This window comes from Patella vulgata, chromosome 7 (genome assembly GCF_932274485.2).
Source record: "Patella vulgata chromosome 7, xgPatVulg1.2, whole genome shotgun sequence".
Lineage (NCBI taxonomy): Eukaryota > Metazoa > Mollusca > Gastropoda > Patellidae > Patella > Patella vulgata.
In genome coordinates, this window is record NC_065885.2 from 48,793,142 (window position 1) to 48,819,400 (window position 26,259).

Here is a 26,259-nt window from a genome sequence, read left to right on the forward strand (position 1 = left end):
TCTTAACGAACCTAAATCAGTAATGGTTGGATCTTCCATGTAACAGAATTCTTCTTTTGTAGTTAGTGTACCACCATTAATAGTTATTTTTAGTTTACTACAAACAATATCTTCCCTTTTGTAACTTACATTATCCATCCTCTCAAATCTTCCTGTTTTACATAGTAGGCCTACCTTATTTTTCCTGTTAAAATAAAACAATCAATAATCTTTTAAAATATTGCAAAATGATATTGTAAGAATAAAACAAGCGGTTGCCACGTAAGATATGCCTACATTTTGCAAGAGATGGACAGAGAACAAGCTAAAAAAAAGTTACGGTGCGATAAGTGCAAGTCTTGAGAGGAACCTAAATTTCTGGGGCATAAACATATATTTCCAGTTTCATAAAGTTTGTGACCTTATATAAGAGGGTCCAAAACCTTTTACACTATTTGCTTACAAGGAGCGGCCATTTTATCAAACAGTTTGTGTACAATTTTCACAAAATTTTGACTCAACCATTATTATGTTGTAGTGGTGATATGTTTGAACGTGTTTTTAAATCAGATAAAAATTTTGATCTCTAGACGGTTCACAAGCTAAAATCAGGATTTTTTGTAGAACCAGGGGCCATAATCCAGGATGCTTTGGTCCGATATGTACTAATATTGAAAGGAACTGAGATCTTTGGGACATAACCATATATTTTAAGTTTCATCAAAATTAGATCAAAATTGTGACCTCTAGAGTGTCCACAGGCTAAAAATGTGACTTTTTGTGCAATCAGGGGCCATAATCATAAAGTTACGTTCCGAACATGCCAATTTCGAAAGGAACCAAGAGCTTTAGGCGACAAACCTACATTTCAAGTTTTGGCAAAATCAGATAAAAATTGTGACCTGTAGAATGTGCAAAAACAAATTGTGGCCGGACGGACAGGGCGACGACACTAGAAGTGACATCTTTTACAGCAACATTGAAATTTACTTAAAATCTTATAAATTTCATTAATGCATAAACTATAAATTAAAAGTCTCTAAGAATAACGATGAACCGGTACTAATATTTTGAGGTAGATTGTTCTAATCAGTCTGAAGAGTTCAATACGAATGAAACTAGTCACTGACACGTGGGGCGATAACCATGTCTTCACAGCCACTCTTATCTCTTATTTTGAGTGCCCAAATAATATTATATTATGATCTTAATGTGAAAGTTCTCTTGAGATCTCACTGCTGCAATCTCTGTGATTGTTAATCTTATTTTGTATATTTGATTACCAAGGCAGTATTTGTTGAATACATTTAGAGTGAGTCCACTAAATTAATGGTTTGATTTGCCTAATTTAGCATAGAATTATACTGATGTCATTCCATTGGCGGTCTCATTCCACTGGTGTTGGTCTAGTGTATCCAGTGTGCTTTGAACGCAGAGGCGCCATGTTTGTTAGCGAAGAAGAAGTTTTTCGTAGTGTGGTTAAAAGCGGTTGGAGGGCATAAAAAAACGGTATCATTATTTCTTTTGTTATATCTAATTCTATAAGCCATCAGTGGCACCAACTATTCTGATTATGTCAAAACATAGTGTAATTTGTATTCAATTCGTTTGTAAAGCTGGTATAGTTGTTTGTACATAAAACCTGCTCGCCGATTTCCAGACCTTGTTGAATTACATAGTATTTAAAGTTTAAAAACCTTACTACTTTATGGAATCAATGACAAATCTAAACCATTTTTACTTTTGTTGAACAGTAGCATGCATTAACCGCAGCTGAAATATTTGGTACTATTCCTTCAAAATAAACAATATTAAACCAATTCTTCTGTAAAAGATATTTGACAAACAGATAACAGAACCTTTATATATATGTATTTCCTATCTACACACAAATCTCTACATATCATATTTTTATAATATTCACTTACTGTAAAATATTACATGAGATATTATAAATTTCCACACTAATATCACTTTTATCATTTACTACCAGATCTAGTCCTGTAATAGTAATTTTTGTTCCACCTGATTCAGGACCATGAACAGGTTTAAAAGATGGTGTCACTTCCTGTAACATAATAATAATAATAAATCATTAATGATAACTATAGTAGCATTATCAGATTCCAGTCCACCAGAAGTTGTTCTGAAGTGTCCTCATAGGATCTCAACCAGGGCTTCCACTTCAAAATTTTTACTGGCGGTCATTTTTGATAATGCATGGAAAATATTTCATGTTTTTTATTTATGATACGTATCATGAATTCATGCGTCTATACCAATTTACAATGTAGAAGTTGGACTACGAAATAAAATATTAGTAAGGCCTATAATAATTATTTATTAACAAAATATTCCCTTTTGGCTATTAAATAGGTTTTATTATCAAAATAAAATCATTCCAACATAGCCAACAATTAGAAAGCACACTGAACTTGCTGATCATGATGGATCTGGCAAAGTCAATATACAACCACATTTCAATGTGGGTGTATAAAAACAAAACTCAAAACTACAAAATATTTAAAAGTCGGATTATACAACTAATACATGTATATTTACCACATATTCAAATTTTACTCGACTTTTGGAAGATCCACTGATTCTGTAATCTGATCTATGTTCAGAAACATTTACTTTTACAGTACAAGTATCATTTTTATTCACAGCGTTTAGTTTACACACTATAATGCTGAAATATATAACAATTTAAAAATTCACATATATCACAGAATTTTATCTACAATATTGAAATATATTGTTTAATGTATTAAAAGAGATAGTAAGATAAAAGCGTTAGTTCTGGGCCTGTATTAAAAGGAAGTCTTAAGACGAAGTTAGTCACTTAATTCACTGAGAACTGAGTAGAGGGTGATCTGTACGTGGATGCAATAGAAATCTGTCTAGGATGTTGTCTGTACATCTATTGAAAGAAAATTAATTTCCCGATTAGTACTAGGCATTACCACATTAAAATTGTAAATAAGGTGCATTAATTAACAAGGTGGAGAAATTGATTGAGAGGTGAGTTAATTAACACTAGGGGTGATATGTCTTTAGATAGCCGTGTGTGTTTGCTATATGATCGACGTTTCTCTCATGCGTCTCTTGTATTGCATACCATAGTCACGTTACTTATATATAAAGTTGCATTTATTGAAATAAAAGTATGGACCTTAATATATCGTAGGGAAAGGCGAATGTAATGTCGTCATTAATAAATACCCAGCAGTCAGAGCCCAATTTGTATATGCCCGGGTATATAGAGAGTAAATCCAGCAAAATCCAGAAATAATTTACTGCTACATAAATATAACTAAAGACTCGCATAAAATAGAAATTTCCATATTGATAAAAAATACGACACAACTAACCCAAAAGTGGTAATTCACACACAAATGATATATTTAACCTAAAATTACTATAGCCTTTCACTAAATTTAAGGCTTATTTTATATATAACGTTGTTTAGACCATGATGCGTTGTCCGCAATATCACCTTAAGAAATTTTAAGTAGATTCTTATACAGAATACCAGGTGCAATGATAGACATTTGAACCGATTTGAAAATGAGAATTACTTTTCTTATTGCGGCTTTTTAGGTGTGTATACATCTGTTAATTAATGGCCATAATCTTGGCCTTTTTTATATGATTACATTGTCACTTTGTAAGTGTCCCTGAACATGTTACATGAAAGGGCACACTAATATATTATATATAATAATAATAATAATAATAATGAAGTTTTATATAGCGTCTTCTCCATGTTGACACATGCTCAAAACGCTTTTTGTAATGGCTCTACTGGTAAAACTGTTGAAACAGGAAAGTCTTTAGTGTGGATTTAAATTGATTAAAAGTTTGTTGATTCTTGATCTGTTGTGGAAGTTCGTTCCATAATCTAGGACCAGCTGAACTGAAAGACCTATACCCATATGACTTTAAATTATATCTTGGAACAACTAGTGACTGTTTATTTTGAGAGTGAAGTGATCTAATAGGGTTGTAGTCATATAAGAGTTCAGATAAGTATTGAGGAGCTGCATTATTGTGACATTTATACACTAATGTTAGTATTTTGTATTTGACTCGCGCCTCAGCAGGTAACCAATGTAAAGAAGCCAGCATATTCTGGATGTGATCAAACTTATGTGTCCTCCTTGCTATTCGGGCTGCAGTATTAAGAACCTTTTGGATCTTGGCTAGAAGTGCTTGTGGGATTCCATAGAGTAAACTATTACAATAATCAATCCTTGATAAAATTAGTGATCGCACAAGTAGTTTACAAGCGTCAGCAGTGAGATAGTTTCTGATGTTGCATATACAGCGTAGATGATAGTAGCATGTACGGCATACCATATCAACCTGAGCGTCCATTGTCAGAGAAGGATCAAATATGACTCCAAGGTTTCGAACATTTTTGGAAAAATTTATTTCTGAATTACCAATGGTGATTTTAAGATCAGTTAGTAACTTGAGTTGTTATGATGAACCTACTAATATAGTGTATCAATATTCTTTTTTAAACTATAATGTATGAACATTAAGAAAATTTCAATTTATAGTATTATTATTATTACTTTGCCCCCTTTATTTGCAAAAATCTTCTCTGATGGTGATATTAGATTTGAATTACTTCTCCGTACCCGTTTGAAACGTAACTGTCTAAAGTCTGAGAAAGGTAATGAAATGTGAATTTTAATAAAATATCAAAATGGATTGGGGAACAGGAAAACGTATTCCTGTATAAAATTGCAATGCTGTTTGTTTCAAATCTACATTGCACTATTCATCTATTTAATGTGATTTATATTTGATATCATAATCCGACTATCATAAAAAAAATGGCCTATTAAAAACTAACATCTAACAAGTTACATGATCTTTCAGAAAGTATTCAGACATTATAAATTATCTGCTAGCTATTATAAAAACGTACAATACACAAACAGTGTAAGCGATATGATTAATGCTTCCCAAAGAGCTAACAATTTATCAGAATTTTCAAAGAAAAAATTGACCAATTTTTATAGTTTCATAGCAGTATCTTTTCAAATAAATCAACCGAACTGTAGTCGCCTTGACATCAACAGTTTTCCAATATGAACCCTGTATAAATAAATAGAATTGTTACTTTGATCAAGGATCCGTTACTGAAATTGTTGACCCCATGCTCTGCATGGACTATGCATGAAACTGTGCGACATGGAGTCTGAAATGGTCAGGTTGATTTTGAATTATATTTTTTTTTATCAGAAATCGGGTTATATTGTACAAATTTGAAGATACCAACAATAACTTGTCGGAAGACCAGAAAGTATATTTACATACTGCAAATTTGGCTTATTCGCTATAGAGCCGGGAATATTCAAATTGGGGCCTACTTGTTTGATATTTATAAATGCATTCACGATTTTGTATGATAGACTAAGGTCCATATATTTACTTTATTAAATGCACGTTTATTTATAAGTAGCCTGACTGTATGGTGCACAGTATAAACCGTGTACAGTCTCTGATAAAAATACAAAAGACTCATACGAGAAACATCAAGCATACAGCATATAGTTAATTTTACAAAGACCTGCGTAAAACACAGTCCAAAATTTTGATTTTACACATACATGTCAGATAAAGCCTGCTGGTCCTTGATTACACCCTTTCGGTGCAGTTATCGCAACTATAGAGAAAACACACCAATTAAACAATACACACCATTGACATTAGATTTTAACTTATCGGTTATGTAAAACATCTCTGCAAAAAAGGAACTGTCACACAGTTTTTCACCCCTAGCATTAATTAAATCACCTCTCAGTTAATTTCTCATGCTTGTTATTTAATGCACCTTATTTACAATTTCAACATGGTAATGCCAAGTAATAATCGGGATATTCTTTTAATAGGCGTACAAATAACACCCTAGACAGAGATTTCTATAGCCTACACATACAGATCAACCCTTACTTAGTTCTCAATGTAACTAGCTGTAAATTAAGGTTTAAGCAGTATTGAAAGGCAATGTTATGTATCAAAGTTTCTCTTAAAATAAGTTGCCCAAACTTTAAGTGTTTAGTCTTTTAGTGGTATTCAAAAGCCAGATTAAGTGAAAAATATTCATTTAACTTTAAGTGACCTATGGGAGGTACCTTAAAGTTAAGCAAGAGCTTAATCTGCCTATTGCATGTCTTAATAGGCTTTAAGATTAGAACAGTTCGTCCATTTAATGATTTAATTTAAATAGAGAATTGGTACCACTGCAATATACTTCCACATTCCTGCTTTGATTGATATTGTAGCGTTGGGTTTGTTTTGCCAAATTTACAAACTAAATATTAAGAAAAAAGTGGGTATGACACCACCCCAGGGGGTCGGGGCATGCACCAAAATAAATATAAGGAATAAATATGCAAAGTTCCAAGATGATCCATTCAAAATTGCCGCCTGTACACAATAAACACAAAAATTGGGCATGGCTCTGCCCCTGGTGGAGGAGATAGAACAATATAAATAGGTACAACCCTGTTATTGAAATGATTAATATGCTGAATTTTCACATATTTTGTTCATAATTGCAACCTGTATAGTATTTACAGACAATAAAAACAAGCCAACAGTGAGGCTGACGTCCCCCACCGAAATCCCAAAATAAATAGATGACAAATATTAATTAATCACACATTTATTTTTTTCAAAGGTATCGAGCAATCAAACTACACACTAAGTTTCATCACTCTCTATCAGATAGAATCAAGATTATCTTGTCCCAAAGCATCGGCCAATGAAATTGATTAGCTCTGCTTAGCTTTAGCTTGAAATGTTAATCATTGAAATCAGTCAAGACATTCACCTAATGAACATCTACATCAGGTTTAAACATTCTACCTCAATTAAAAGCAGAGTTTTTATATTCCAAAGTCTTGACCAATCAAATTGCTTATCGCTCCTTAGCCCAGGCAGAAAATTCGCACAATCGAACTTAGTCAAGGTAATGATATAATGAATCTATATTCAGAGTTTCATCGCTCTCCTTTCATTATAACCAAAGTTATTATGCCCCTAAAGCATCAACCAATCAGACTGCTTATCTCTGCCTACCGTAAGCAGACAATGTTCATCATTAAACTCCATCAGGGGATTCAGCTAATGAATGCCTACACCAAGTTTGAACATTCTACCACAATTAGAAGGAGAGTTAGTGTGTTCCAAAGTCTCAACCAATCAAATTGCTTATCGCTCTGCTTACCCTCAGCAGAAAATTTCATTATCGAACTTAGTCAAGGTATTGATGTAATAAAGCTATACACCAAGTGTCCTCACTCTCACTTAATTAGAACTAAAGTTGTCGTGTCCCAAAGCATTAACCAATCAAATTGCTTATCTCTGTTTACCCTAAGCAGAAAATGCTCATCTTCACACTCCATCAAGGCATTGACCCAATAAACACCTACACCAAGTTTGAACATTCTAGCTCAATTAGAAGGAGAGTTATTGTGTTCCAAAATCTTGGCAAATGAAATTGCTTATTGCTCTGCTTACCCTGAGCAGAAAATGCTCATTATCGAACTTAGTCAAGGTATTGATGTAATGAAACTATACACCAAGTTTCATCACTCTCACATAATTAGAACTAAAGTTATCGTGTCCCAAAGCATCAACCAATCAAATTGCTTAGGTCTGCTTACTCTAAGCAGAAAATGCTCATCTTCGAACTCCATCAAGGTATTGACCTAATAAACACCTACACCAAGTTTGAACATTCTAGCTCAATTAGAAAGAGAGTTATTGTGTCCCAAAAAGTGTGAAGGACAGACACAGATGGCGGGGGACACAAATGTGTCCAGTTTGTAGCTGACTGATTAACTTTGATAATGACTGTCCAATTTACAAGTATCTAATTTCCTGACCACAGTTCAAAAATTAATCATTATACATCAATAACCAATTGGGTTGTTTATTTTTTAACAGTGATCGAGAAATTAAAAACTTGCAAATTGGACACTCATTACAAATTAGATGAATTTTGGTGATTTTAAATGATTTTTACAAAGTTTTAAACAAATTACTAAACAAATATGAAAGAAATTAGTGCTAAATACACAAGATTAAATGATACCCAGATTACTTACTTTCTACTGACTTGGTCAAGTACTCTTTAATATGCATATCAATGTGTACATGAGTGGCCCCAAGTCATTTGAACAAATCAGCACACTTTTTATGTCAGTCTAGCCCACCCCTGGGCTTGCAAAATCCGGAAGGTTCTGTTAACCCCTGCTGCGATTCCAACCCAAGACAATCTAGTAATGAGTTTTGAATTAATGTGTTCAGTATTTACTGTACCTGTTATTGTTTGATAATTGTTCGTTTACATCACATCGCTTGTCACAAACTTCAACAATCACAGTAGCATTCTGACGTCCTAAATTACTGCCATGTAAAGTTAATTTAGTTCCACCAGAAATAGGACCGTATAGAGGTGTAATCTGTAATATACCAATATATACATAAGATAGCCATGCATAGTGTGAAAATATGCCATAGACAGCAGCTTAACAAAAAGGAAAACTTGGATGTTGACCAAATTTGATAGGATGCCTTCAAGATAAAGATTGTGTTTGTAATATATCTGTGGAACAGAAAGTCCTAGAATACTGAAAAATAACAGGATTCATCTACAGTATAAAGTCTGCAACCATACTGTGTAATACTGTATAATAAAAAATTTGATCGTTAAATCTATTGAAATTGTTTCAATGCTGTGTCTGCTCTAATTTGCAATGCCTATTTCACTGCCCCAAAAAACTCATTTCAACAGATAACTACAAACAGTAGATAAATTGACAAAACAGCCAAAATACAAATTACAAAAAAGTATATGGTGATTTAATTGAATGGTTGTGGTGATTTATAGTGAGAGATACTTTTAGATATCCGTGCTTGGCCGGTAGTAAGTCTTCTGTCTGATGAAAACACAGATCTTTTGTCTGAAAAACACTTGACTTTATAGTCTAATTATCTGAAGGAAGTGAATTTGTTTTTACAAAATTTGTTAAGTTGAAAGAGAGAGAAATGGGGCTAATGTCCAATCGACACAAACTAGGTCATTTTGGGACTAACATATGGTTCAATTTTATTTCAATAATTCGCTTGCGCATAGGGTCTTTAGCTGAGGGAGATACATTTTAGTAAATCAAACATTTTAATACTGTGTGGTGATCTCTTAAAAAAACTTTATTCTAATCCTGTACAATTATCCTGTTGCCTTAATCCATTTCTGTCATTTTCTTATATAAAGTCAGAAATAATGATACATGTTTTTATAGAAATATTACATTCCCATCATTATAATACATACCCCATCAATTAATGGTCGGCAAGAATTGTGATTGTGGCCCAAATTCGCTTGAGGTGCCACACATTTTGAATTAACCCAGATACATTCCAAGTCTTTACCCGTACCCACACACTGAGAACAATCTGTATAGTCATGACAAAAGTCCAAACTGAACTTCAGTACCTAAAATGAAAAACAAACAAAGCATTTGATGCATCTGAATACAAAATTTGACATACAAAATGAAGTGATGGTCAAAACAACTTGACAACACTTCAGGTGTATTTTTTTATAAACACCATTTCTATACATTGCCATTAAAGCTGTGCTCTCAAAACTCACTTACATGATTATTTTACAAATCATTATTTTATATAGACAACATAAAATATAATTGTTTTTATTTCTTATTTACATGAACTATATATATATATCAGTTTTATATTCTTTATTGATATTGTGATATTATTATATTTTATGGTAAAGTGCATCTGAACATGTTTATCATGAAAGGAGCGCTATATAAATACATGTAATAATAATTAATAATTATCTCAACTAAACAAGATATCTTAATAAGCTTAAAGTTATTTCACCAATGCAGAATAGAAAAGAAATTATTTATGTAATTCATTATATGTAGGTGTATATAAAGCACCACTTAAGAACAAGCACAGGAATCTGACCTTCTCAGGGGCGCTGGAACCCGGGTACCAGGGTATACAAATGCTACCCTGCCCTTTTCTGGGGTATAAATGTATACCCATGCCCTAATGATGAAAGTTTTCAACCTTTTTACTAGTCTATTCATTTGTAAATGATAGAATTGCTCATGATACGAAAATTGTGAATAATCAGGCTTTTGTCTCTTTCATTATCATGTATTTTAAACGGTTTTATGTTGGAATTTGGAATGCTAGAGGCGCTCTAAACAGCGTTCTCGGAATTGACAAATTTCAAAATTTTTTAGAGGTCGGGGGGAGAGAGCCCCCCCCCCCCCCCCCCCCGCCCAGGAACTCCCCTATCTTTTGGTACCCTGGCCCTCGTGCCGTTCCGGCGCCCTTGGACCTTCTAATCGTATATATATATACATACACCATACCAAACTAGACAATATATAATAAAAAAAGAACAGGAATGCAATGCCTGTTGAAGCCACGATTTTACCTGCTCTCGCTTCGGCTCGTTTTTTTTCAACAATTCGTAATGTCAGGCAATCAAACCTCTGTCGATTCACTCAGATATGTTTTTTCTTCAATCTAGCCATTTGATTTGCATAAATACTCCCCACAAAACGATATCATAGCCAATTGTTTCCAATATTTACATTATTTTCGTTCGTTGACGTTTGTCATTGAATCCATGCGCTGACTTCACACAAAAACCTAACTAAACTCTGAAGTCCTGTATACTTCCGCCTCAAAATCATGAATATTCACCAAATCCTCTTCTTCGATTCTACACCCAAAAGTCAACAAAAATCGCCATGCAAACGAGGGAAAATGGAAATGGAGAGAAAAACTAAAAATATCTTTGGCCCTTGTTTCAATGGTCTAGTCACTGCGGATTGATTTTGTGTGACTTCAGCGCATGGATTCAATGACAGGCATTGCATTCCTGTTCTTTTTTCATTATATATTGTCTAGTTCGGTATGGTGTATGCATATATACGGATAGAAGGTCAGATTCCTGTGGAACAAGATCCCTTGAGCTAACCCTACCCCTCCTTAAAAGGGATAGGTGAGTCCATTGAGTTTAAATTCTTAAAAGAAATTCTGAAGGTGCTAAAACTCTCTTCTACACTCAAAGCCATAAGAAAACACAATGCCAAATTCAAAGTTTATTTACTGCAACAACTTTTAACAAATCTACATAACAATTGACAAAATCGAGATAACAAGCATCTGTGGATAATTTTATGACCAGGTAGTATTTAATACAGCCATTCACCCAATACAGGGCTAGACTTACACCACAACTTGGCTCCCAAGATGGATTATCTATAGTAAGTTATCAATGGTCAGCTATGATAGAGATTAGAGACAATAGTAGTAATGAGATAATCCATCTATAAACATTAGGCAACTTAGTAAATGAATGAATGGATGTCACTTAAATACTACCCATTAACAACTATAAAATATTATTAAGTTTAAATATATATGTAGCGAAGCGGAATTTTAATGTTTATAGGTTTTATTATGTCAAGTAATATAGTGTATTGAGAGAGTGCACCTTTAAACTAACAAACTGACACTAATTTTAATTGCAACTGGTCTATAATAACATCTGTCCTTTAACTTGGCTTGTTAACCTGTACTGTTTTCTTAGAGCCCAAATCTTGGGGTGAGTACAATTCTACTCCCTTGGTTACAAGCAAGTTTTCTTTTTATCTGAACCTCACTTTAGACATCAGACATTAGATAGATTTCGAAGTGTAAGGACAATTTGATATCTTCAATTAAATTGTTTAACTTTATTTTCCAAATCTAGTTAGGTTATTTTCAGGGAATTGTTCCAGTTATACTACTTTAATATTACAGGTATGTGTGCTAATTCTCTTATTTTGGGTAATTGGGGTTTAGATGGAGCGGATGTAGGAATGATAGAAATTGTAATATCAAGCAGCCATTTTATTTAAATAGATAGAAAATAACATGTAAAGATCATTAGTTTTTCATATATAGATATATATAGTAGATTTTTATAAGGTACCGTTTTGAAAGTATATTGTATGTATAATCAGAATAATGTTATTTTCCAGAATATAGTTATCTGAAGATTTTGTTCACCATCTTGATAGTCTTATTTAAAAACCCCTTCTTTGGGTATGTTATCAATTACTTATATTATATTTAGTATAAACTTAAGGCCTGTTTAATATGTTTAATTTAATTAGTGATGTATTTTAGTGTATAAATTATTGATATATTTCATTGAGTACCAATATGCATGCCTTACTATTATTTTATTGTACTCAACTGTTACTGTGATATGTATATCAATTTTAACGTATATATATTTCAGGGTTTTTAATAAAGGTTTAAAAACTAACCACCTTAGTTTTTATTGAGAATTTACACCCCCCCGGTTACATTTTGGCGCCCAACGTTCTGAAGACAAGGTACCTACAGAGTTCCAGAGGCCTAAAGATTCGCGTTCGCGGGATACAGCTGCTGTTTCATCGGTGGATCTTTAGAGACATTATCAGTGTTAATCTCATACTTGTGTTTGTGAAATTCTTTTGGATTTGTTCGATAGGCCTTTACTTTAATTTACTATATTATTTAAAATACTGCAATTTTTGTTTTTCTATTTTCATAATCTAAAAGATTATATATTCATTATTTACATAGATTATTTCTGGTTAAAACTGGATTTGACCCACTGACATTTTTGTTGACTTCCTGTTTAGTATATAGGTCAGGTCACTGTGACCAGTAGGTCAAAGTCAACAACTTGGTATTTGGGCAAAGTTTGATTGTAACTATTCTTTATAGCAAATACACATATTAGAACTTCATATTCAGTATTAGGTTTTTCATTGATTAATTATTTCTTTTATTTTATATAGTTAACTTCTTCACAATTATATTTGTGAAATTATTTTTTTTCCTTTGACTTTTAATTTATTACATACTTGTTTATTATCCTACTTATGAAATATTGCATACATTTTCCACTTTTACTTTTAAACTTAATTATCATAGAGTGAAAGGGTGTGTACTTGTGTATTTGGGTTGGTTATATTAGGTGGGATCGCGAGCACACATACCCCTGGTGTAGATTATTTATTTTTCAGGTTTTGATTTTGAAATTGTGTTTTGGGTTGATATCTGATTTGGTTTTGTGTACATTTTTTTTTTTTACTTCTATTTGATTTTATATTGAGTTTGATTTTGTTTGCGCTCTTGTTTTTGTATTGAGTTTTGGTTTTGAGTTTAAGTTTGTCGCTTGTTGGGATTTTGACTTAGACATTGACTTTACATTAGACTTGACATTACATTAGACTTGACTCTGACTTGTGACTTGAATTCAACTGTTTACTTGGACTTATTTAATTTTTATTGGGATTTTGACCTTTTTCTTGGGTTGATGTTTCATTGTTTGACACTTGTACTGAATTGTGAATTTGATTATTTTCATTTTACGAGTTTTGGATTCAGGATTTGTTTTATCAACTTGTGATTTGGTGTTTGATTATTTTGGTCAAAAGTGTTTTTATTTCAGCTGTGCAATGGCAGAATCATTTTCCCCTGAAGAAGCTGATAACTTGTTAAAAACTTTTCTAGCCATGGGTGTTAAACCTAAAGCTTCCAGTAAAGAAGACCTTGAGAAATGGATGAAAGATTATTTTACAACAAAGGAAGAACTTCATCCCTCACAAGAACATCTACCCGCGTTAAGTCGAGATAAACCACGCGAAGACATTAAGATGCTGCCAGCTTTACCCAAGGTGTCATTTTTCTCTGGGGATCCAGTATCCAAGTCTGAAGTTTCTTTTGACGTTTGGAAGTTTGAAGTTGAGGAGTTGGTTCAGTCAAGTTACAACAAGGAACAGATTCGACAAGCCATCTTTAAGTCATTACGTGGTGAAGCAGGTAAGATAGTGATGAGGTTAGGACACAGGGTGGAGTTAGATCGTCTGTTAAAGAAGCTGAACAGTGTTTTTGGACGTGTTGAGGAGACACAAGATCTGTTAGCCGAGTTTTACTCTACGGTGCAGACTCCGAAGGAATCAGTTGCGGAATGGGGTTGCAGACTTGAAGATATTCTCCAGAAAGCTGTTGATCGTGGTGATGTTTCACAGGATGCTACCAACGACATGTTACGTACAAGATTTTGGAGTGGACTTACAGCCAGTATTAAACAGCAAACTGCGCATAAATACGATCGTATTAAAGATTATGAGGAATTGATGGTGGAAGTGAGAAAGATTGAATCTGAAGTTTATTTGTCATCATCGGAAAGAAAAAGACCATCTGCATCTCATCATATTAAAGCTGTAACAGAAGACAATGAAATGAAGAACTTAATAGCATCTTTAACACAGACTGTACAGGCACTTCAGAAAGATGTAAAAGATCTGAAGAATAATAGACCGGATCAGAGTAACAGTAGACAGGAACACGAGGAACCTACATGTTTTAGGTGCGGTCAAAAGGGACACATCCGTACAGGTTGTCGTGTTAGACTTAACAAGGATTTAAACTGCAAGAAGTCTTTGTCGAAGGGCAGACAATAGGCTTGGGAACTAAGAGCCCTGTTAGTTTATTAGGGAAGAGTAATGTAGCTCCAGTATTAATTGGTAATTTGGACTGTCAAGCATTGTTGGACAGTGGTTCCCAAGTATCAAAGATTTGTGAATCGTTTTTTAGAGATAACCTTGAAGGTGTTTGTGAGCTGCAAGGATTAGATACTTTGGTGAATTTAGAAGATGCTGGAGGAAATAAACTTCCATACTTAGGTATGATCGAAATCAACATTGAAGTTCCTAGGATGACATCAGCTGCAATACCATGTATATTTTTAGTAGTACCAGATACATCATACCATCAGATCACACCAATACTGCTTGGTACTAACATTTTACAACATCTTTTGGATACAGTTATCAAGAAACATGGACTTAACTTTCATCGACAACTTCAAGTGGAAACTGCCTGGTTGCTAACATTTAAATGTCTTAAAGTTCAGTGAAATGTGTACAAACAAGATAAGTGCGTGGGTATTGTGAAGTGTGCTGAACGAAATTCTATATTGTTACACAGCAATAGATCTACAGTTATAGCAGGAGTGGTTACTGCTAAATCAAGTGTTCACTGTAAAGCGATGTGTCAACGTTCTACACAGTCCAAGATACCAGACACTGTTGAAATTTCACCTGTTCTTGTCGATTTTCATCCAGACAATAACGATCTTGTCTACATCAGAATTTCAAATCTATCCACTCATCCAGTTTCAATTCAACCACAGTCCATTATATGCGAACTACAACCAGTAACCATTGTAAACAGTATCAACAAGAGTAGTACATGTTCTTCTGTTCAAGTTGGAAGTGATTGCAGTATTTTGGATAAAATTCATCTTGGATCAGCACTTACCGTTAGTCAGTTAGAAGGTGTTAAGGATTTAATCAGTGAATGGTCACACATTTTTTCTCACAGTGATACTGATATAGGCTGCACTCATATGGTTGAACATGCTATTAACCTTACAGATGAAGTACCATTCAAGCAAAAGAACAGAAGAATACCACCATCTATGTACAATGAAATAAGAGAGCACCTTAATGAATTGTTGACTGGAGGAATTATTCAGAAATCGCAGAGTCCTTGGGCATCAAATATTGTTATAGTGCGGAAAAAAGACAACTCCATTCGACTATGTGTTGATTATCGACAGCTGAATCAACGTACCATCAAAGATGCTTACGCACTTCCCAGAATTGAAGAAATGCTAGATAATATGGGTGGAGATAAATATTTTTCAGTCCTGGATATGAAAAGTGGATACCATCAGATTGCGATGAAAGAGTCGGACAAGGCAAAGACAGCATTTACAGTAGGTCCTCTTGGGTTTTATGAGTATACACGCATGGCCTTCGGATTGACCAACTCACCAGCCACCTACCAAAGACTGATGGAGGAGTGTTTAGGAGAGCTAAACTATAAGATCTGCATGATTTACCTTGACGACCTGATTATTTTTTCATCGACGTACGAAGAACATCTGGAGCAACTGCAACTGGTATTTAAAAGACTTGAAGAATGTGGATTGAAGCTTGCGCCGAAGAAATGCCATTTTTACCAACAGGAAGTTAAATATTTGGGCCACATAGTTTCCGCAGAAGGCATAAAGACTGATCCAGCAAAGATTGAAAAAGTCAGGGACTGGAAAACACCAACAACCCCAGATGGGGTAAGGTCATTTTTAGGTTTTGTAGGTTACTACAGGAGATTTGTAAAGAACTTCTCTACAATTGCCAGACCTTTGAATGAGCTTTTAGTAGGACCAACTTCCAAGAAGAGGGGGAGGAAGACGTCAGATGACAAGTCAACACCAAAATGGAAATGGGGACCAGAACAAGATAGCTCTTTTGAAGAACTGAAGACATTGTTACAGTCACCACCTATTCTGGCTTACCCAGATTTTTCTAAGCCATTTTTGTTACACACAGATGCGAGTGGACGAGGATTAGGCGCTGTTCTGTACCAATTGCAAGATCATAAAGAACGAGTAATTGCATATGCCAGCAGAGGATTATCGAAATCAGAGAAAAATTATCCTGCACACAAGTTGGAATTTTTGGCGTTGAAGTGGGCAGTGACTGATAAGTTCAAAGATTATCTCTACGGAAACACCTTTACCATCTATACAGATAATAATCCACTTACTTACGTTCTCACAACAGCAAAGCTTGATGCAACTGGTCACCGTTGGTTAGTGGATTTAGCAAACTACAACTTTAACATCAGGTACAAACCAGGAAAACGGAACATCGATGCTGACTGCCTTTCAAGAATACCCAATCCACCGGAGGATACTTACAAAGAGATGAGTCCCGATGTTTTCAGAGCACTCAGTGAATTCCGAAATGATAATGGCTATGTGGAGTGTTTAGCGACTCAGATCATCCCAGGTGTTACTAACACACAGATGTTTCCTGCTCATGAAATAGACTGGATGAAGAAACAACTAGAAGATCCTATCATTGGACCCCTTCATCGAGCAGTGAAGAACAATGAAAGACCACAGTCCCCACCCAGCAATCGGGAAGAAGCCATCTTTCTTCGGGAATTCGACCACCTCACTCTGTTTTGTACCGAAAATCTGTTGTAAGTGGACAAGAAGTTCTACAACTGGTGATTCCTTGATTGGATAGAAAGGTAGCTCTGCAAGGTTGTCATGATGATGTTGGACAACTAGGAAGAGACAGGACGGTTTCTTTACTGAAGGAACGTGTGTATTGGCCAAGAATGATGACAGATGTAGAAGATCACATCAAGACTTGCCAACGTTGCATAATGAGGAAGTCTCCAACCAATACAAGAGTTCCATTAGTTAACATCCATTCAACTCAACCAATGGAGATAGTTAGTGTAGACTACATGTGCTTGGAAGAGTCAAAAGGAGGTTACAGTTACATATTAGTCATAACCGACCACTTCACCAGATACGCCCAAGCCATAGCTACCAAGAATATGACTGCAAAAGTAACAGCTAAAGCTTTGTTTGAAAATTTTATAGTTCACTACGGGTTTCCAAGACGTCTGCATAGTGATAAAGGAGGAAGTTTCGAGAATAAGATCATCGAAGAAATGTGTTTACTAACAGGAATGCGGAAATCCCGTACAACACCTTATCACCCTAGCGGCAACGGAATGTGCGAGAGATTTAACAGAACCCTTTTGAATATGCTTGGAACTCTTGAGAACATCGAAAAAACAGATTGGAAGACGCATTTACCATCTTTAGTGCACGCCTATAATTGTACCATCCATGTGCTGCAGCGGGAAAATGGAACTGGTACAACACGTACATTACACAGGAACCATCTTCTTCCCATAGGGACTGTACCTATGGAATTATCCCAGCCGCCACCAGTACCAAAACCTAGAAGGAAAGTAACATCTATTCCTGAAATAATTCCAGAGGAACCAGGTACCTCAAGTGATGATGATCTGGAGATTGTTATTGTGGAAGGGAATGATGTAAGCGATTCCCCAGCTAGCTCCACAGTACCTCTCCGTGTTGAAGAAGAACTGGAATCTCTATCCAGCCCTTCATCTGAGGAACCAGATGTAGATGAGCCTTTACCAAGGAGATCCTCAAGGAATCGACAGCCACCAGCCCGTTATCAAGACTATGTATTAGCCCAGACTTCAACTTCTTCTGTTGTTCAGTGTACAGCTACAGTCTTTGCGTTGCTGCTGTCGGATGATTTTATAGGTTAATCGTTTGAACAACGTAAAATTCTAAGTAGTGTTTTAAAGTTGACTTTTGGTTTTTAGTGTTTTAATAGGATGTCGGTTATGGACAAAAGGACCCTATACTATGGCTAGATTCATTTGAAAGTTATTGTGTTCTTCAAAACTGGGAAGAGGACAAATATAAAGTAACAGGCCTTAGATTAGCTATGAAAGACAATGCCGCTGTATGGTTAAAATGTCTGCCAGAAGAAACAAGAAGTGATTATAAATCAGTGAAAAGTGCTTTTATAGAACAATACTGTACAGAAGTGGATGATGGTAAAGAAGTGTTTAGGCTAATTACACAGAGAAAACAACCAACCAGGAGAATCTGTGGATGATTACCTTACAGAAATGAAAAGACTTCTTTTAATGAGATCCAAATATTTTCCAGAGGATTGGACAGCAAAAATTATGAGAAATGGACTGCAACCAGAAATACAAAAATGGATTGCTTATAAAGACAAGTCTCATACAATAATGGGAGTCGAAAAATGTGCAAAATTTACAGAAAGTATATGTAATTATTATGCAAGGGAAGAAAACAGTGAAAAATTAGAACTTCATCAAAACGAACAATCAAAACTTGAGGAGGTCGTGAATAACTATCATGCACTGTCGAATCAAGGCAACAATGAATATGAACAAGTTTCAAGACATTACATGGAGTATGAACAAGGCCCAAACAATAGAATGGATTATAATGAATACAAATCAAGGCTAGCAGAAGGTAGGTGTGATTACAATTATCATAGTGGCTATTCATCATATCAGAACTATAGGTTTTCTCAAAATTCACATATGGATTTGTGTCCCATTTATGTATCAGATAGCACTAACCATGATAGTGCTAGGAAACGTCCTCAAAAATATAATAACAGACATAGAAATGTTACACATTATAACAAACTTCCATACAAAAGTCAAAATTATATCAACTATAAACAACCAAATAATAAAGAATTACAAAATAGTCTGTTAATTAGAAATAGGTATTGTGACAAAAACACTCAGTCCAAAAAGAAACAAAGTCACAAAAATATCATCGATTTATCAATTAATGTCGTAAATGCGGAGCAAAATAGTTCCATATCAGTAATGTTAGGGAAAATATGTATAAGAGCGTTAGTTGACTCAGGTGCCAGTGTGTCTATAATATCTAAAGATCAATACAATAATAGTGGACTGAAAGACATACATAAACAACAACCAACTGAGACTGGACATGTTAGAGGTGTTGGAGGTTCACTAACAAAGGTACATGGCATTGTGTCATTACCAATACGAATAGGGCGACTAACACTGCACCAAGAATTCCTTATTTTAGATAGCAATGTCCACTCCTTAATATTAGGTGTCGATTTCTTACAAAGACAAAAGGCAGTGACAGATTTTGATTTACAGACACTCAGTCTTGGAGACTGAGAAAAACAATCATCAGTTACAAGGTATTTGGTCAAATTAAAGGACAACTTAAAAATTCCAAAAAGAACAGAAGCCATAGTACCTGTTATCGAAAACGTTGCATTGAAAAATGGTATAGGCACCATTGAAGCAAATAAAACACTTATAAATAAATGTTATGTACTGGGTGCTAGATGTTTAGTAGATGTCATTAATGGTTTAGCTTCATACAAACTGCTAAACCCGACCAATGATGATGTGAGCCTAAACAGTAAACAAGTGTTGGGTATGCTGTCATGGGTGTGCAAAGATGAAATCCTACAGGAGCTAACTGATGAGCATCCACATGTCAATGTCATGCAAGAGTCACTGGACGTTGCTGACAAAAACAAAGCATTCATTGAAGAAGCTTAATCTCTGGGTGTGGATTTAAGTGAGGCAGATCTAAAGGAACATCAAAAGCAGCAGCTGCTGACATTAATTGGTCAGAATAGGGATGTCTTTGCAAAAGATATGTCAGAATTAGGCTCATGCAATGTAAAAGATTCCTATCATACCATTGACACAGGAGATGCCAAACCAATAAAACAAAGGTTTTATCGAGCAACACCAAAGATGAAAGAGGAAATGTCGAAAATGATTGATGAAATGCTAACAAATCAAGTAATTCAACCTTCTACATCTGAATTGGTATCGCCAGTGGTTCTTATCAGAAAGAAATCAGGTGATCTTCGGTTTGCCATTGATTACAGAGCCTTAAACACAGTTACCAAACCAATCCATTTCCCCTTGCCCAGAATGGAAGATGTGTTCGACTGCATTGGAGAGTCTCATGCTAACATTTTTTCAACGTTAGATATGTTTTCGGGGTATTGGCAAGTAAACTTGGACCCTGCCACAAAGCGTTCACATGTCACAGAGGTGTCTTTGAGTTCAATCGGCTACCCTTTGGCTTGTCGAATTCACCAAGTACTTTTTAACGTACTTTAAAAGAAGTCCTGAGAGATCTGACATGGAAGATAGCACTAGTGTACGTTGATGATATTATAGTTTGGTCCAGGTCATTCGAAGAACATTTGAACCATCTAACTATAATTTTTAGCAGGATTCGAGATGCAAACCTTAAGTTAAAACCTTCCAAGTGTCAAAAGGGGTTATACTTAGGTCACATCATCTCAAAAACTGGTATTGCTGTGGACAAAACAAAGACCGAAGCAGTACAGACATTTCCTCGACCAAAGAACGTCAGTGAAGTCAGAGCATTTATAGGACTGTGCAGCTACTACAGACGGTTTATTAAAAACTTTGCACAGAAAGCAGCGCCACTCAACCAATTGCTACGGAAAGATGTGGCATTTCAATGGACACCCGAAATAGATGAGGCATTCAAAATGTTAAAGAGGGCTTTAATGTCACCACCAATACTTCGATACCCAAGTTTTGAAAAGAAGTTCTTGTTGCATGCAGATGCAAGCTCCAATGCCATTGGATATATATTAGGACAACATGATGAAGATGGCAAGGAAGTTGTAATTCAGATATAGAAAAATATGTCCGGTCATGCGAAACCTGTCAAACGTCAAAACCGTACTACCATAAAAAAACAGCCACACTTCGTCCACTACCCATTGGCTCCACATTTAGCAGAATCCATATGGATATCTTGGGCCCACTAAAGACAACAAAAGAAGGATATCATTCAATTCTATTGATTGTATGTCCCTATTCAAAATGGGACGAAGCATTTCCCTTGAAGTCAACAGAGGCCTTAGTGATTGCAAGAATACTTTTTGCAGAAATAATATGCCGCTATGGGACACCAAAGGAAATTCTAACAGACAGAGGGCAGAATTTTATGAGCAAATTGATCAACGAAATATGTAAACTTCTGGGGGTTAAGAAACTTAATACATCAAGTTACCACCCACAAACGAATGCAGCATGTGAAAGGATGAACTCAACAATACTGACAGCAATCCAATCTTATTGCAGACCAGATCAATCAAATTGGCCAGATATTCTTCCAGGAGTCCTTATGGCTTACAGAGCTACACCAGCTACAGAATCTACCAATATGAGTCCCTTCCACATGTTATTCGGTCGCGAGCCCACACTCCCAATTGATGTTGAACTACTACAACCAGACATCCTTAAAAGAGACGCAAAACAATATTTTGAGCAGATGCAAACAAATCTAAAAACTGCGAACGATATTGCAAATAAAAACATTCAAAGGGCTCAAGAAAAGTATAGTAAGCAACACAACAAAAAAGCGGCACCACCAAATTTTAAAAAGGACCAAATGGTTTGGTTATACTGTACTAAAGTACAGGTAGGATTTTGTAGGAAACTTCAACGTAAATGGGTAGGACCATATTATATCTGTCATGACTTTGAAAACAACACCTATAAATTAAGAAGGAACGCTAATCACCAGCTCGTCAAGTCACCCATTCATGCAGACAGATTAAGGCCTTACATTGATCCTGCAAAGCGCCCTACCAATTTGCCTGAGATCCCAGAAGACCAGCAAACGGACCTGAATTCAGAGGAGATCAATCAAAATCTGTCACAAACTGCTGATGCACAACCGCACCCAAATGCAAATAATGATAACAGTAACACCTAACAACAATACTAATAATGACGAAACACAAAATGTACAAATTCAACAAACAAAATTTGAAGACAAACATATTGACAAGATACTGCAGTCAAGAAAATACAGAGGGCAATTTTGGTATAAAACACGACTTAGGGAAGTAAAAGGACCCCAATGGATAGTTCAGGATCTTTTGCCTCAAGATCTTGTACGAAATTTTCATGCCACAAAAACCCAAAAAGGACTGGTAAAGAAAATGGCAAAGAAAACAAGAAATAATTAATCTCTTCCCCATTCCCCCCCCCCCCCTCAAACTTCAAGTTACCCCTGATGATGTGGTGCCAAGAATTCGTCATCTGCAAGCTAAATTATGAATCGTAAAAGGCGATTAAAATCTGCAATAAGGAAAGAGATCTGAGTTTTTTTTGTTATTTTTATTTTAACACATATCATATATTGGCTTACATAGAGGTATATAGAGTCAAATGGCCTAGCTAACCAAATGATTCAACATACAGAAATGCGTATATATCATTGGTGACGATCAGTGTTATATAAGTACTATAACAAAATTATTTTTTGTAAAACAACATTGATCTTATTCCTTCAAACAAACTACCTATGGGCAAGTCCTTTCACTTCTAAAAATACACAAGAGTAGGAATCTAACTAGCAAAACCAAAAGAGTGTTCAGAAGATACATTAGATGAGAGCATGAATCCAAAATTATGAGAGGGCTATATTTGTCTGATAGTGAGACTATTGTGGTAATATACATCACACCTATTTTACTGGTGTTCAATGATGAATATTCATATTTTTTTTTGATTGTATATGTGTTCACAGTATTAGTGTTCATACTTTACTATATTATAATACCATGTATATAATCATAAAGTGTCATTCTATACTTTCAAGGCAGATTTTAATAGTGCATAGCAAGTGACTAATGATCAAATAGCAGCAGAAATTGGAAGAATAATCCTTGTCTGACATGCAAAACAAGATCAGGGTAGGGCTGAACCGAATAGAGATAGTAATTATATGCATTTATGAAGCATGGTACATTTTTTTAAAGGCAGATGGCTCATTTTTGGGAATCTGAAATATATGAAGTTCAATTTGAATGTTAATCGTGTATGCCTGCTTAATGCATTCTACACTATTTTGTTTAAATTATTATTTTGCCATTTGTGAATCAGCCTTTACTAACTACTGCCACTTTGTGTTGTAGGATATGTTTCTGTTGTGTTCATTATAAAATGACACCCAACATCATAAGGTACTTATTATAAAATGTTAATTATGTCTTAAATATTGGATATTAGGATCCTATAGTTTCACGGCAACATAACATCAACATTGATTGAAAGTGATCAGTATTGAATTCTGATTCGTCTTTGGGAATTCGAATATTATGAAAAATATTGAGTTACAGACTTAGCTCCTTTAATATAGGCCTACCAGAATGATGTCGGGAGAAGAGTTTAAAAACAACGTCTGAGTGTCGGGTCGACACTTAAATAGGGGGCGTCCATATATGACCAGGTAGTATTTAATACAGCCATTCACCCAATACAGGGCTAGACTTACACCACAACTTGGCTCCCAAGATGGATTATCTATAGTAAGTTATCAATGGTCAGCTATGATAGAGATTAGAGACAATAGTAGTAATGAGATAATCCATCTATAAACATTAGGCAACTTAGTAAATGAATGAATGGATGTCACTTAAATACTACCCATTAACAACTATAAAATATTATTAAGTTTAAATATATATAATTACTATGTATTGTTTATTGTTACCAAGTAACCTCTAGTATATTAGAGGAAAGATTGTAGATCATAGGTAGAACCACACAGGCAGGCAAGGGACATACTGAAGGGCAGGTCTCTGATAAGTTATTTCTTAGATGCTGTTCCTTATTAAGTTACTTAGCCTGTGGGTCAGTATTATGTATATATATTATCATTGTTAAATATTGTTACAAAATATAAGATTATACTAAGAGAAGTGAGTTATTGAATTATTGTATGTTCAATCGTACACCCCCAACTAGATTGAACATACAACCCACCGTCGCAGGTTGGACCATAAGCAGGTCCCCTAAACCCTGGATGATAATTTCATGAAAGAATTCACTACAAATGCACAAAACCGAAACGTCCGAGAACCATGAAACAAAGCATAGACTGGCACAGATGTCTCACTACACGCTGTGGGATTGTTTGCCAATGATTTTGGAGTGTCTGTGCCAACTCTGCAACAGTTCGTTGTGGCACGGCTTGAGTTCGAACCCGTCGTCCAAGTTCATCCCAAAGGTGTTCGATCGGGTTCATGTCGGGAGACATAACGGGCCAATCCATAACATGGACATGATGATTGTTCAGAAAGTCTCTTGTGAACCTGGCTGTGTGGGGACGGGCGTTGTCATGATGGAAAACCATCTGTCGACGGATGCCATGTTGAGCCAGCAATGGAAGCAACACCGGACGAAGGATGGCGTCAACATAATGTTGAGCGTTGAGATTGCCTTGGACCACCACCAACTGGGACCGGAAGTTGATGTTGATAGCGGCCCAAACCATGATGCCACCTCCCCCCGAAACGATCCCTTTCTAGCACGCAGTTACGAGCAAAGCGTCCATGTCGACGTCGGTAGATACGGTGACGTCCATCAGGAAAACTGAGGTTGAATTGGGATTCATCCGAGAAGATGACATTTCGCCATGGTGTGTTGTGCAGATACCCGATGGGTGGACATTAAAGTGTCTGGCGACGACTACCTGTGAAACCCCCTGATCCAGCATGCCAATAGCTCTGTTCCTGTTTTCTTGTGTAAGGCGTGGCATTTTTCCGAAGTGATGAATGTTGAAATTTTGATCTGTATTTAAAGGGCCAGAGTGCAGGGAATGTACATGCAAAACATGTGACATGGGACTGCTTAAAATCGTGAAAAAAGACAAGTGTTGTGTTTGCACAAACAAAGTTCATTACCAAGAACTGATATTGGGTTCAAACCCAGAACTCAACAAAAAGAGACCCATCACAAGTTTCACCTATGTGCCGTAAGATAGGAAAGCCCAAGAAAACGTTTACCAGAAATATTTCACGAATTAGGCATTGTGTTTTTAATGGCTTTGAGTATATATCTACAGATGAATGAGAAAGTATATCAATGAATTACAAAGACAAAGAGTTGAAACACTCCCTCCAATGTTCTATCATATTCCTGATATTCCAGCCAATGTTCTATCCTATTCTTGAAGCAATGGTTACAAGTGTTATCAACTCAATGCCAAGCATGGAATCCATGTACCACTACCAAAGGAGCAAAATCAGCAGGAAAGAAAAGACAGACAAAACTAGTAGGGGACCCCAGATATATGAACTCACACAGCGCATGACATATTAAGATCCCTGCTACAACAACACTGATAAAATAGAATTCTGTTGTTGTACCTTATTACTGTTTAGAGCATAGACATATTCACTGGTTGTATCTGATGCTGTATCAGGCTTTAGTCCACTTATTCCAACTAGTTTTCCATTTTTCTCCTCCCATGGTAAACCAGGTGTGGTCTTTTGCCAAAACTAGAACAAAGTAAAATAAATGTTATTTTAAGCCCCAACATGCCTTAACATCGGTTAAATATACACAAAAGGATCAATGATTTATATACATGTACCATATTTTTGATAAGTCTATCTAATTTCTCTACGACAAAAATTAATTACTGTGCCATTAAGTACAACAAATATATGTTAGCTTTTGTGAGAAGTGGTATCAGATAATATGTATCATACAAATGAAAACAATTCAACACACAGCATTAACATATTTTTACTAACTGACCATCATTTGTAGAAAACAGTGTAACTTAACTTGTACTAACTGACCATCATTTGTAGAAAACAGTGTAACTTACTTGTACTAACTGACCATCATTTGTAG

The 26,259-nt window shown here is 35.4% G+C and overlaps 1 long non-coding RNA gene across 1 annotated transcript; it reads right to left on the minus strand.

Annotated features, from left to right (window-relative positions):
- Window positions 1-25,892, minus strand: LOC130013556 (uncharacterized). Its single transcript, XR_008788748.1, has 6 exons — window positions 25,767-25,892; window positions 9,341-9,502; window positions 8,326-8,468; window positions 2,542-2,671; window positions 1,908-2,047; window positions 1-184 (listed from the first exon to the last, which is right to left on the minus strand). It is a non-coding gene; the product is annotated as an uncharacterized LOC130013556 (long non-coding RNA).
- Window positions 25,893-26,259: the final 367 nt, after the last annotated feature.